General features: G+C 39.9%; 1 pseudogene; it reads right to left on the reverse strand.

Moving 5' to 3' along the window:
- Positions 1–627: 627 nt before the first annotated feature.
- On the reverse strand, positions 628–1,137 carry LOC147005704 (large ribosomal subunit protein eL29 pseudogene; annotated as a pseudogene).
- Positions 1,138–15,817: the final 14,680 nt, after the last annotated feature.

Genomic DNA, 15,817 nt, shown 5'->3' on the forward strand with positions numbered 1-15,817 from the left:
GAGTCTGAAATGAAAGACAAACAGCTATATTTAATATGCCAAATCAGGTCATTGGCTGGGACACTCCCAAACATCCACATTGCTATTGCCTCCCCTGTGGTACACCTAATTTCCTAAATCTATAGCCCAACTTTGCTACCCCAGAACCAATCAGAGGAGGGAACACTCGGGTTACTCTTCCCCATCTATTATGCGGCTGGTATTCTGTCTTTCCCAGCTCTCAAGCTGGCATCCAATTCCTTTACTGGTATGGAGATCCTGTTTGTTCCCATTGCCATGAATCCAAAAGTCCTGCCTTTGTCTCCTGCCTAGCCATTGGCTACTGGCACTTCTGTTTCCCATTTACAATCAGCTTGGGGCAGGGAATCTCAGTGTCCCAATACGGGATTATCATGCAATTTGGGAACAACTTAACAGGAGTAGCATGAGAACCAATACACAATTGGGAATAAGCAGAAAAACCAAACCAAACCAAACACCAGGCCCTAAGTATTGCCTTTTTTTTTTTTAACAGATCTTGCCTGAATTTATTTGTAAGAGCAGCATAGGACACTGGTCATCTGCAAATAGTGTGTGGGGAAGTGTGTCACAGCAGTCCTTCTGTCTTCACACTGGTAGGAGCCTTTTCTATGGGGCCTTCACAGGGGCCTGTGTACCTTTGGGGTCCTGAGCACCTTTGGGAGCCTGGGCTGGAGCTGAAGCCTGGGCCTTAGCTGGAGCTTTGGCCCCTGTCTTGGTTTGGACCTTAGGCTTTGGTTGGCAGAGCCTCTGACCCTTGGCCATGTAGCTTCGAATCTGCGTCCCAAGCTTAGGGTAAGTGATGAAAGCCAGCCACTTGAGTTTGGGGCCTTTTGGCATCTTGGGCTTGGCCTGAGGCTTCACCAGGGCCTTGATGGCCTCTGCACGAGCACTCACTGCCTTTGCACTGTTGGCCTGCATCTTCTTTAGGCCTTTCTTGTTGTGCTTCTTGGCAAAGCGCATGTTCCTCAGGAACTTGGGGTCAACCCCCTTAAGAGATTCGTATCTTTGCGACCGGGGTTTCTTGATGCCATTTCTGTGCCATTTGCAGGACTGGTTGTGTGTGGTGTGGTTCTTGGACTTGGCCATGTCTGCACCTTCAGGAAATACACGAGATCAGTTCTGGGCTTCCCCAGACCTGCACGCTGCCCTGAGGGTAACCAGCGGCTCCCTCAGTGCCTGAGACCAGAAGAGAAAACAAGTATTGCCCTTTTGTTATTACCCTGCAGTTACTCATATGGTGAAACTAAGTTTAAGTTTCCAAGCATAGGGTCTTTGAGAGATCCAACCTCACTTTACTCATATTTTCTTCTTGAAAACGTAATTACTGTCTGTAACAATGCTTTCTGCTGTTCATTGTGCTCCTCAAAACATAAGACCTTAGTTAGAGTCACGCCAAGATATTTTATATTATTTGTGACTATTGAGAAGGGTGTTGTTTCCCTAATTTCTTTCTCAGCCTGTTTATTCTTTGTGTAGAGAAAGGCCATTGATTTGTTTGAGTTAATTTTATATCCAGCTACTTCACCGAAGCTGTTTATCAGGCTTAGGAGTTCTCTGGTGGAATTTTTAGGGTCACTTATATATACTATCATATCATCTGCAAAGAGTGATATTTTGACTTCATCTTTTCCAATTTGTATCCCTTTGATCTCCTTTTGTTGTCGAATTGCTCTGGCTAGGACTTCAAGTACAATGTTGAATAGGTATGGAGAAAGTGGACAGCCTTGTCTAGTCCCTGATTTTAGAGGGATTGCTTCAAGCTTCTCACCATTTACTTTGATGTTGGCTACTGGTTTGCTATAGATTGCTTTTATCATGTTTAGGTATGGGCCTTGAATTCCTGATCTTTCCAAGACTTTTATCATGAATGGGTGTTGGATCTTGTCAAATGCTTTTTCTGCATCTAACGAGATGACCATGTGTTTTTGTCTTTGAGTTTATATACTGGATTACGTTGATGGATTTCTGTATATTGAACCATCCCTGCATCCCTGGGATGAAACCTACTTGGTCAGGATGGATGATTGTTTTGATGTGTTCTTGGATTCGGTTAGCAAGAACTTTATTGAGGATTTTTGCATCAATATTCATAAGGGATATTGGTCTGAAGTTTTCTATCTTTGTTGGGTCTTTTTGTGGTTTAGGTATCAGAGTAATTGTGGCTTCATAAAATGAGTTGGGTAGCGTACCTTCTGTTTCTATTTTGTGGAATAGTTTGTGAAGAACTGGGATTAGATCTTCTTTGAAGGTCTGATAGAACTCTGCACTAAACCCATCTGGTCCTGGGCTTTTTTTGGTTGGGAGACTATTAATGACTGCTTCTATTTCTTTGGGGGATATAGGGTTGTTTAGATCATTAACCTGATCTTGGTTCAACTTTGGTACCTGGTATCTGTCTAGGAACTTCTCCATTTCATCCAGGTTCTCCAGTTTTGTTGAGTATAGCCTTTGGTAGAAGGATCTGATGGTGTTTTGGATGTCTTCAGGATCTGTTGTTATGTCTCCTTTTTCATTTCTGATTTTGTTAATTAGGATGCTTTCCCTGTGCCCTCTAGTGAGTCTGGCTAAGGGTTTATCTATCTTGTTGATTTTCTCAAAGAACCAGCTCCTTGATTGGTTGATTCTTTGAATAGTTCTTGTTTCCACTTGGTTGATTTTGCCCCTGAGTTTGATTATTTCCTGCCGTCTACTCCTCTTGGGTGAATTTGCTTCCTTTTGTTCTAGTGCTTTTAGGTATGTTGTCAAGCTGCTAATGTGTGCTCTCTCTAGTTTCCTTTTGGAGGCACTCAGAGCTATGAGTTTTGCTCTTAGAAATGCTTTCATTGCGTCCCATAAGTTTGGGTATGTTGTGGCTTCATTTTCATTGAACTCTAAAAAGTCCTTAATTTCTTTCTTTATTCCTTCCTTGACCAAGGTATCATTGAGAAGAGTGTTGTTCAGTTTCCACGTGAAGGTTGGCTTTCTATTATTTATTTTGTTATTGAAGATCAGCCTTAGTCCATGGTGATCTGATAGGATGCATGGGACAATTTCAATATTTTTGTATCTGTTGAGGCCTGTTTTGTGACCAATTATGTGGTCAATTTTGGAGAAGGTACCATGAGGTGCTGAAAAGAAGGTATATCCTTTTGTTTTAGGATAGAATGTTCTGTAGGTATCTGCCAGATCCATTTGATTCATAATTTCTGTTAGTTTCACTGTGTCCCTGTTTAGTTTCTGTTTCCATGATCTGTCCATTGGTGAAAGTGGTGTGTTGAAGTCTCCCACTATTATTGTATGAGGTGCAATGTGCGCTTTGAGATTTACTAAAGTTTCTTTAATGAATGTGGCTGCCTTTGTATTTGGAGCATAGATATTCAGGATTGATAGTTCCTCTTGGAGGATTTTACCTTTGATGAGTATGAAGTGTCCCTCCCTGTTGGTAAGATTCTTATGTTTGCCTTTTGCCGTCTGATAATCTCTAGTGTTAGATGTTCTAGCTGTCTCTGACTGGAGTTTGTTCCTTCTGTGTGTCTGTTAGCCTCTGTCAGTACTCCTGGGAGACCAGCTCTCTCCTGAGTTCATGGGTCAGAGCACTCCCTATAGGCCAACTCTCCTCTGTCAGGAAAGGTGCACTGAGGACTGAGGATCAGCTCCACCTCCTGGCTGAGAATGAAGGACTGAAGGGATCCTGTCCAAGAACCTCTGTTCCTTCTGTAACCCACATGCTCTCCTGTGTGGACCCGCCTCAAAGACACCCTGGATAGAAAATCAGCAATAGCATTTCTACAAACCAGGAGAAGCCTGGTAAAAAGAGAGCCCAAAAATCAATCCAGGCATATATAGTCAACAAAATTTTGTCCCCAAAGTACTCTTTGAGTCATCTCTTTAACCACTCTGGGCCCGTTTTTTTTTTTTTTCATTTATTTTTAAAGGTTCTTAATGGTTAGACTTTCTTTTTAGTTCTTTGTATATTCTATCTATGATTCTCTTTCAGATGAGCATCTGGCAGAGATGCCTCTCCTGTCTTGTGAGCCTCTCCTCTTCACTCATCTGACACTTCAGAGTTCGGCTGCATAGGGTCCCCTTTGTCAGTAATTGCTCTCATCCTCTGCAGCACCAGGGTCCTGTTTACAAATTCCTCTCCTGTACTTCTATGTTGATGCAGATTTGTTGATGTTTCTGCTGCAGCCTTGGAGTACAAAGTCCTGTGTTGATGTCCTTGAGCCAATTGGAATTAAGTTCTGTGCAGGATGAAAAGATTGGTTTCTTTTTCCTGAATATTGATTGTCAGATGTAGGGGTGCATGTAGGAATGTGTATGACTGTGGGGATGTGTTTTTGCATGTGTGTGGAGATGTATGTGATCCTGTTTGTGTTTGAGCATGTAGGTAGGGTGCATGTGTATGTGTGAGCATGCGGTTTGCACATGCATATGCGTGTGTGTGTGTGTGTCTGTGCATGTCTGCATGTATGTGTGTCATCTGGTGTTTGTGGGTGTTTGTGCATGTGAGTGTGAGCAAATGTGCTTGGGTTACATGTGTGAATGTGTGTATGAGAATATGGGGCAGTGCATGTCTGAATGTCTATCTGTGAAGTTGTTTTGGGGGTGCATTTGTGTTTGTGTGAGCATGTGGGGGAAAGAGTTTCTTGTGTGTATGTGTTTGTATGTGTGTGGAAGGGAGCATGTGTGCAAGTGATGGTCAGGTATGTGGTGTGCATTTGTGTGTTAGCATGTTTATGTGTAAGTATGTGTGCATATGTGGGTGTGAGCTTGTGACCGAGAATGGGAGATGCATGTGTGTATGTTTCTGCATGTGACAGGTGCATAAACATGTGCATGTATGTGTGTGAGAGCATGTGAGTGGGGTTCATGTATGAATGTGTGTGTTTGTGTGTGTATGTGTATGTGTGTGTGTGTGTGTGTGTGTGTGTGTGTGTGTGTCTTTGTCAGAGATAATGTGACCTTATGCAGTTATATCTGGATCTTCTATTCCAGTGGTTCAATCTGTGTCTGGTTATGTGTCAGTACCATTCTGACTTTTATTACTTCAGCTTTGTAGCATAATTTGAAATCAAGTATGGTGATGACCTGCAATACATCCGAACACGGGGGTATTTTAAACAAATAAAATCACTGGTAGATTTTCTTATTAATAAGTTAAATGAATTATTTGAAAACACAGAAACCTTTAAAATAGTTTTATTTCACACCTTGTTTCTAGCTGGTACCACCTGCATGACTCAACCAAAAAACATTGAGCAATATTTGAGGTCGCCACAAGAGGGCAACCAAAACCTTCCTGATTTGTGGGATTTTCAGGGAATGGGAGAGGGAGGGGGTAAGAGGGGAATGGCAAGCTAGCTTTATGGGAAGCCCCTGCTTTGTTTTTCTTTGGGCAAACTCTGTCACTTTTGCCCTTGTCATTCCTGCATCCACTTTTCATCTTAGACAGGCACATCCTTGAAGTCTGTACATTAGCACCAGCTCTGATTTCCCAACACTGAGGTTGGATCCTGGCTCCATGGCAGTGACAGTTCACAAGATGTCACAGGAGCTTCTCATGTGTCAACTACCCAAGGCACTGACCCTGGACAATGATTACAGCAAGTTCTTAATGGGGGTGTTTGTTGTTAAATGTATCCTGGGGAGATGTGAAGGAACTTCTTTTCCTTTCAGATAGAGCATGTTGAGAGATAGGAGATGGCTCCACCCAAGTATTGCTTTGGAGCATCAGTGGGTTTTCTTGTTGCTGCGAATAAATACCCAAGAAAAATATTTTAGGATTATGTGAAGGAAAGTTTTATCTTGGCCCATGATTGTTGGAAGTCCATCATGGTGTGAAAGGCAGTGTTGGAAGTGGGAGACAGGATGGGGAGGACAGCGAGATAGGTAGGAGGAGGCAGAGGCAAGTGATTAAGAAGGGAACTAGTGGGAAGAGGGAGGCAAGAGGGGAGAGGGAGCTAGGTAGGAGAGGAATGCAGGGTTTGGTGTTGAAAGTAGCCTGTCACATTTCATCTTTTGTCCCGACATAGGGAGATTAAAAAGTGTTCCTCTCATTTTCCACCTTAGCTGGGCCAACATTTGGAGCCATTTCATTCTGGGTGCTTTGATCTTTTTTTTTTTTTTTTGCTTCTCTCAAACTCCCCAAAACAACCAAAACTTTGTCTCTGAAGTGATTTCAAGCCCAGTGAATGGGAGAGAAATTATTATTGAGCTTTTCAGATTATGGTTGATATAGTCAGCTAGCTGAGTCACTAACAAAGCAACCCAACATGGGTGGTGCCTTGGAGGAGCTGAATCCCTGGAGTTTGCTATACTGCTTGCAGGCAGTGCTACGAGGGAGTCATCTCTCCCTTAGGAACTGGTTCTTGCTTATACAACCCCATTGGGAACATTGTGAGTCCCATAACCTCCTTCTGACTTAGTTTCAGATTGGAGGTAATATACAGCTGTGAGTCAAGCCTGGGTTAGCATAGTAGGAATCTGCTGTTTCCTGGCTGGAGAAATGAATGATGCTTGACAGAGAGTGAGACTGAGGGAGGCTGTCCATCAAGAGATAGACTAGTGAGATGTGTGCACTTGGCATTCTTTGGACAATGCCTTTCATGCCATATATACTTTATGTTTCATTTTTAAAAATCCTCAAAAGAGAAACAAAATGTTTAAATTTATTAGTACATCTCAATGCTATTCTTACAATAAAATACCCTAGGGAAAGCAAATGGGAAAGAAAGGGTCATTTTAGCTCATAGTTCCGTAGTATGGTTCATGATGGTATAATGTTGCAGTGTCAAGAGCCTGCGACAAGAGTGCACACCTATTGATAGTCAAGAGCAGAGAGTGCTCAGAGCATTTTTGCAATAAGCAAATAATCCATAGTGTATCTGAGCTTAATGATATACTTGTAAGGACATTGCTAAATTTAATGAGATGGACAGTTCATAAGATTCAAGAATGGTTTTGTGGTAAAGCCTTAACTCTGTCCCACATCTCTGTGACAAAAAACAGTCAGCTGTGTGAATATAAAATGGAACTTATTCACTTGTTATTCTCTTTTGATATGGATGTCATAGGTTAGGATGGATATAAGCCTTGTGAGCATATGGGTATTGAAAGAAGCCACACACCTTTCACATTTCCAGAACAATTAGAGGATATGTAGTATACCACACTTTGAGTAGACATTCTAAATGTGCTATAAGTTTATAAATAATTAGTTTCCCCACATTACTGGGGACAAATACCAACTCATACTGCTGAAAATCACAATAAGAATTAGGGTAGTAGAAATTTTCTTCTGTTTGCATTTGTTCATGTTCCAAATGTCGTAATACTCTCATTATAAAAAAAATGTGAATGCAGTGTGCTAACACTCTGAGTTCTTCCGGTTTTTTTTTTTTTCAAATTTGTGAATAACCTTATGTGGAAAAAGTATGCTATAAATGTGAGCCAAATAATCAGTACTGTTCCCATTTCATGTATCCTTAAAGATGTAAAACAATCCATAATGAAGGAGAACACCTTTGAATGTAAAAGTCATATTATGTTAACATTAGATTGCTCTTTTCAATGAAAAAAAATAATAAAAGAATTCATACAGATAAAAAGACTCATCAGTACACTCAATGTGAGAAAGATTTCACATGTGCCAATTGTATTTGCAGGCATGAAAGAAGTTGTATTGCAGTGCAACCCTCTCAGTTTATTCAATGTGGTAAAGCCTTTGCATATCAGAGTCTTAGACAAAGGCATTAAAGAACACATAATGGAGAGAAAGACTATTACTGTAACCAATGTGGTAAAGCCTTTGTAATAAGCAGTCATCTCCGAATACATAAACGAAGAAATACAGGGGAGAAACCCTATGAATATAACCAGTGTTGTAAAACCGTTACTGGAAGGAGTGACCTCCAAATACATACAAGTAAGCAAGTAAGCAAACACATACAGGAGAGAAGCCCTATGAATGTAATCAATGTGGTAAAACTTTTATATGAAGTGGTGACCTCCAAATACATAAGCGAACACATACAGGAGAGAAACCCTATGAATGTAACCAATGTGGTAAAACTTATATAAGAAGTGGTCACCTCCAAATACATAAGTGAACACATACAGGAGAGAAACCCTATGAATGTAACCAGTGTGGTAAAGCTTTTATAAGAAGTTGGGACCTCCAAATACATAAGAGAACACATACAGGAGAATAGCCCTTTGAATGTAACCAATGTGGTAAAGCCTTTGCAAAAAGGGATAAACTCCAAATACATGAGCGAATACATACAGGAGAGAAGCCCTATGAATATAACCAGTGTGGTAAAGCTTTTATAAGAAGTACAGACCTCCAAATACATAAGAGAACACATACAGGAGAGAAGCACTTTGAATGTAACCAATGTGGTAAAACTTTTATAAGAAGTGATCACTTCCAAATACATAAGTGAACACATACAGGAGAGAAACCCTATGAATGTGACCAATGTGGTAAAGCTTTTATACATAGTGGTAACCTCAAAAGACATAAAAGAACACATACAGAAGAGAAGCTCTATGAAGGCATCTAATGTTATAGAGCCTTTGCAACAAGTATTGATCTCGAAGTATGTAAATGATCACATACCAGTAGAACCTTTTAAATGTAACCAGCATAGTAAAGCTTTTTCAAAAACCAATCATCTTTACACACAAAAAAGAACATATAGTTGAGACAAATGCTTTGATTTCAACCAATGTCGTTAAACTTTTTCAAAACCCAGTCATCAACAAAATCATAAAAGAACATGTATAGGAGAGAGATATTTGAATGTTAGCAATGGTGCTTTTACACCTAATTCACAAAGCAGTGGCCTCCAAATATACAAAGGAACACATACAGGAGAGAAACCCTATGAATATCGTCAATGTTCTAAAGCCCTTCTACATCACAATCATCTTCAAATCCATAAAGAACATGAGGTGGAGCAAAATCCTCTGATTATCACTAATTAGCTAAAGCAGTTGTACAAAAGAATTATCTCCCAACACAAAAGTATACACACTGGACAGAAACCCTAAGAATATAAGCAATGTGGTAAATGTTTTATAAGCCACATTAGTCTCTAAGTAAATAAAAGAAGACACACTTGAGAGAAACGCTATGAAATTTATCAAAGGGACAAAGCCTTGTACATAAGATCTTCAAATACATGAAAGTAGACATAGAGGTGAGAAACCCTATGTCTGTAATGCATGTGGTATTGCCTATACTTGTCAGTCATATTCAAAGACACACAAAAAAATCATAATAGAGACAAAATCCTGTAAGAGTATTTAATATGGTGAAGCTTTTTGAATATATCTAGAGTCATCACAATGAAACAATCTATACTGCAAAGAAATTTAGGAATATAATATGGTGAAACCTTTTCAGATTTCCCAAAGCTTCATCATTATGAAGAGAAACCCTATGAATGCATTCAATATGGGTAAGCCTTTAATCATTTCTAAATCACCATTGTGAAAATAATCATACAAAGGAGATCAAGGGGATACAAGAAATGTTTCTTACTGTCTTAGTTGAGTTACAGTCATGACATCCTTTGCAGATCAACAGCAATGTGGACAGTGTAAGCTGGATTAAACCCTTTCCTCCCCAACTGTTTCTTGGTCATGATGTTTGTGCAGGAATAGAAACCGTGACTAAGACAAATTGGTATCAGGAGTGGGGTATTCCTGTGACAACCTGACCATGTTTTGGGAGGACTGTGAAAGGACTTTGGAACTTTGGACTAGAAGATCCATTCTGTGTTAAGAACTCTATGGGATGTTGTGTAGGAGCTTGGAAGATAATGTTGAGAACAGTGCAGAAGATGGAGGCCTGGCTTATGAAATTTCAAAGGGAAAATTAAAGACTCTTTTCAGGGCCGTTAAAGTTTTGGATTGTGAAGGTTCTGGTAAGCTAGGGCTGAAGAATCAGCTGTGATTAACAAGATACCAGAACTACTAGAGTGAAAACTTTGCATTGCTGGGGCTATTGATGCTGGTTAGCTGGAGCTAAAAAATTAGCAGTGATTAAGAAGAGACCAGCATCATTGAGGTGGCATCTTCTGAGAAGTGTTTTCTGAGAGCACAGAGGCAGTGTTCTAGAGATAGCCAAGGTTGTACCTTGTGCTGTGGCTGGACTTGGTAATATGTAAGAGTTACCCAGGTGGTACTGGTTTTTAAGCATAAAGGGATCATGCAGAGCATCTGAGGCCCAGCACTGTGAGAGACCATAGAAGGCCATTGGTGAAGGTGCAGCCTCAGGTGCAATTGATGGCCCAGAAATTAAGGGGTCATGCAGTGTTTTGGAGATGCCAGGACCATGAATGACCACCAAGAACAGCAGCAGCAGTAAAGTACAGGCATCTGGAGCCTAGAGGACAAGCTGTGTGCTACAAAGGACTGGGCTGGAGAAGAGAACCAAGCCCTTGGAGTTGTCCAAGAGATCATGAGTTGCATCCCAGACATTAGACAGTTGGAGTTTAGTTTTTGCTTTTGATTGTGACTGTGCCCTGATAGTTTTCCCTCTTGAAGGGAGAAAATGTTTTAGTGGATTCCACAGTTAAGGGACTTTTAATTGTAAAAGGCTTTGGATTTTAAAGGATATTGGATATTTTTAAAGGATTGTACTTTTAATACATAAAGATTGTGGGACTTTCAAAGTTGTGTATATCTTGGGGATGAAGAAGAAACTAAGGATTGAGGCTTAGTTGTGATGTGTTTGTGTGTCAAGATGACAAGGTGTCAATTGTACTGGCTAGTTTTGTGTCAACTTGACACAAGCTGGAATTATCACAGAGAAAGGAAGTTCAGTTGGGGAAATGCCTCCACAAGATCCAGCTATAAGGCATTTTCTCAATTAGTGATCAAGGGGGGAATGTCCCATGTGCATGGGACCATCTCTGGGCTGGTAGACTTGGATTCTATAAGAGAGCAGGCTGAGCAAGCCAGGAGAAGCAAGCCAGTAAAGACACATTCCTCCATGGCCTCTGCATCAGCTCCTGCTTCTTGACCTGCTTGAGCTCCAGTCCTGACTTCCTTGGTGATGAACAGCAGTATGCAATCATAAGCCCGATAAACCCTTTCCTCTAAAACTTGCTTCTTTGTCATGATGTTTGTGCAGGAATAGAAACCCTGAATAAGACAACGGGTATAAGGTCTGGTTTGTAAAAATAGATTAGATAATAAAGAAATAAAGAAAATAGTATTAAAAAAAAAGGAGGAACAGACAGAAACATTCCTTCCAAATTATAGCTTCATTTTCACACCAATCAGGATTTAGGGATAGGGGCTTATGTAGTTTACAGTGTCAATTGTTATAGAATAAGGGTGTTATAGTATAACCAATCATATGGATTTGTTCTTTGGTGGTAAAGAACAGGTGTTATGTTTTGAGTAGCACAAACAAGATGAAAAGCAAAAAGCATTGTCAGAGATAGTCATTATGACTGTTAGAGACTGTTAGAGACAGCCACAATACCCCATGCCTGGATACTTGAACTTATTTTCACCATATGAGTAAATGCAGGGTAATAACAAAAAAGCAATACTTAGAGCCTGGTGTTTGGTTTGGTTTGGTTTGGTTTTTCTGCTTATTCCCAATTGTGTATTGGTTCTCATGCTACTTCTGTTAAATTGTTCCCAAATTGCATGATAATCCTGTATTGGGACACTGAGATTTCCTGCCCCAAGCTGATTGTAAATGGGAAACAAAAGTGCCAGCAGCTGATGGCTAATCAGGAGACAAATGTAGGACTTTTGGGTTCATGACAAGAGGAACAAAGAGGATCTCAGCCCACCACAGCGAGTTCTGAATATGCCAAGACACCCGAAAAGCAAGATTCGGATCTAAAACCATATCTCATGATGCTCATATAGGATTTGGAGAAGCACATTAATAACTCACTTAAAGACATTCAGGAGAACACTGCTAAACAGGTAGAAGACATTAAAGAGGAAACACAAAAATCCCTTAAAGAATTACAGGAAAACACAACCAAAGAGGTGATGGGATTGAACAAAACCGTCCAAGATCTAAAAATGGAAGTAGAAACAATAAAGAAAACTCAAAGGGAGACAACTCTGTAGATAGAAACCCTAGGAAATAGATCAGGAACCTTAGATGCAAGCATCAGCAACAGAATACAAGAGATGGAAGGGAGAATCTTAGGTGCAGAAGATTCCATAGAGAACATGGACACAACAATCAAAGGAAATGCAAAATGCAAACAGATCCTAACTCAAAACATGCAGGAAATCCAGGACGCAATGAGAAGATCAAACCTACTAATAATAGGTAGATGAGAATGGAGTATTTCAAATCAAAGGACCAGTAAATATCTTTAACAAAATTATAGAAGAAAATTTTCCTAACCTAAAGAAAGAGATGCCCATGAACATACAAGGGACCTACAGAACTTCAAGTAGACTGGACCAGAAAATAAATTCCCCCATCACTTAATAAGCAGAACCAAAATGCACTAAATAAAGATAGAATATTTAAAGCAGTAAGGTAAAAAGGTCAAGTAACATATAGAGGCAGGCCTACTAGAATTACACCATACTTCTCACCAGAGACTATGAAAGTCAGAAGATCCTGGACAGATGTTATACAGACCCTAAGAGAACACAAATGTCAGCCCAGGCTACTATATACAGCAAAACACTCAATTACCATAGACGGAGAACCCTAAGTATTCCATGACAAAATAATAATGGGAAAACACCAACAGAAGGACAGAAACTACACCGTAGAAAAAGAAAGAAAGCCTTCAACAAACCTAAAAGAAGACAGCCACAAGAACAGAATCCCAACTCTAACAACAAATATAACAGGAAGCAACAAGTACTTTTCCTTAATATCTCTTAATATCAGTAGACTCAACTCCCCAATAAAAGGACATAGACTAACAGACTAGCTACAGAAACAGGACCCAACTTTTTGCTGCTAACAGGAAACCCATCTCAGGGGAAAAGACAGACACTACCTCAGGGTAAAAGGCTGGAAAATGATTTTCCAAGCAAATGGTCCAAAGAAACAAGCTGGAGTAGCCATTGTAATATTGAAGAAAATCGACTTACAACTCAAAGTTATCAAAAAAGACAAGGAGTGGCACTTCATACACATCAAATGTAAAATCTTTCAAGATGAACTCTTAATTCTAAATATCCATGCTCCAAATGCAAGAGCATCCACATCTATTAAATTAACTACAGTAACGGTCAAAGCAAATATTGCACCTCACACCATAATAGTGGGAGACTTCAACACACAACTCTCATCAAGGAATAGATCCTGGAAACAGAAACTAAACAGAGATACATTGAAACTAACAGAACTTATGAAAAGAATGGATTTAACAGATGTTTACAGAATATTTTATCCTAAAACAAAAGGATATAATTTCTTCTCAGCACCTCATGGCACCTTTTCCCAAATCAACCATATAAATGGTCACAAAACAGACCTCAGCTGATACAAAATTCTGAAATTATCCCACACATACTATCAGATCACCACGGACTAAGGCTGATCATTAATAACAACATATATAATAGAAAGCCAATGTTCACATGGAAGCTGAAGAACACACTACTCAAGGAAAAAATAAATTAAGAAATTAAAGACTTTTTGGAGTTTAATGAAAATGAAGCCACAACATACCCAAATTGATGGGACACAATGAAAGCAGTCCTAAGAGGAAAAATCATAGCTCTGATTGCCTCCAAAAAGAAACTAGAGAGGGCACACACTAGCAGTTTGACAGCACACCTAAAAGATCTAGAACAGAAGGAAACAAATTTACCCAAGAGGAGTAGATGGTAGGAAATAATGAAACTCAGGGCTGAAATCAACCAAGTGGAAACAAAGAGAACTATACAAAGAATCATCCAATCTAGGAGCTGGTTCTTTGAGAAAATCAACAGGATAGATGAACCCTTAGCCAAACTCACTAGAGGACACAGGGACAGTGTCCTACTTAACAAAATCAAAAATGAAAAGGGAGACATAACAACAGAACCTGAGGAAATAAAAAACAGCATAAACTACTACCACAAAAGACTAAACTCAACAAAACTGGAAAACCTGGATGAAATGGACAAATTTCTAGACAGATACCAGATAACAAAGTTAAGTCAGGATCAGATTAATGACCTAAACAGTCCCATATCCCCTAAAGCAATAGAAGCCGTCATTAATAGTCTCCCAACAACAACAACAACAACAAAGACCAGGACCAGATAGGATTAGTGCAGAGTTCTTTCAGCCTTTCAAAGAAGACCTAATTCCAATTCTCCTCACACTATTCCACAAAATAGAAACAGAAGGTACTCTACCCAGTTCATTCTGTGAAGCCAAGGTTACTCTGATACCTAAACCACACAAAGACCAAACATAGAGAGCTTCAGACCAATTTCCCTTATGAATATTCATGCAAAAATACTCAATAAAATTCTCACTAACTGAATCCAAGACCTCATCAAAACAATCATCCATCATGATCAAATAGGCTTCATTCCAGGGATGCAGGGATGGTTTAATATACAGAAATCCATCAACATAATCCACTATATAAACAAACTCATAGACAAAAACCACATTATCGTCTTGTTAGATGCTCAGAAAGCAGTTGACAAAATCTAACACTCATGCATGATAAAAGTCTTGGAAAGAGCAGGAATTCAAGGTCCATACCTAAACATAATAAAATCAATCTACATCAAACTAGGTAGCCAACATCAAAGTAAATGGAGAGAAGCTGGAAACAATCCTGCTAAAATCAGGGACTAGACAAGGCTGCCCACTTTCTCCCTACCTATTCAATATAGTACTCAAAGTCCTACCCAGAACAATTAGACAACAAAAGGAGGTCAATGGGATACAAATTGGAAAGGAAGAAGTCAAAATATCACTATTTGCAGATGGTATGATAGTATATGTAAGTGATCCTAAAAATTCCACCAGGGAACTCCTAAACCTGATAAACAGCTTCAGTGCAGTATCTGGTTATAAAATTTACTCAAACAAATCAATGGCCTTTCTCTACACAAAGGATAAACAGGCTGAGAAAGAAATTAGGGAAACAACACCCTTCACAATAGTCACAAATAATATAAAATACCTTGGTGTGACTCTAACTAAGGAAGTGAAAGATCTGTATGATAACAACTTCAAGGCTCTGAAGAAATGAAAGAAGATCTCAGAAGATGGAAAGATCTCCCATGCTCATGGATTGGCATGATCATTATAGTAAAAATGGCTTGCTGAAAGCAATCTACAGATTCAGTGAAATCCCCATCAAAATTCCAAATTAATTCTTCAGCGAATTAGAAAGGGCAATGTTGGGAGCAAAATAAGAAGGGGATGGAGGGCCCTCCAGGGCCCTAGGGAGAGAGTGCGATAGGAAAAATATGCCCACTGTCCCGCCAAAGTTTCCCTATTCTCTAGTCAGTCAGGCATGGGAGGGCTGCTATCTACCCTATCCACTCATCCCTGTGTGGGCATTCCTCTATCCCACTCTTCAGGGGGTGATCAAGGGACGGCCCTGCCTGGGTACCCCCCTGGAGCTACTTTGTTAAAGCCACCAGGGTTGTAGGATAGAGGGAAGGGGGAAGAAGTTCCCAACACTGACCAGAGTGCACAGAGGAACTTGAAAGAGCAGAGCAGAGACTCTATGTTTTAAGAGCTTTATTATAGAAATGCAGGGGAAAGAGAGAAGGTACAAAGGAGAGAGGGAGGGGGAGAGGGAGAGAGAGAGAGAGAGAGAGAGAGAGAGAGAGAGAGAGAGAGAGA

Source organism: Mus caroli, unplaced genomic scaffold (assembly GCF_978045245.1).
Source record: "Mus caroli unplaced genomic scaffold, Mus_caroli_1 scaffold_2, whole genome shotgun sequence".
In the NCBI taxonomy this organism is placed as follows: domain Eukaryota; kingdom Metazoa; phylum Chordata; class Mammalia; order Rodentia; family Muridae; genus Mus; species Mus caroli.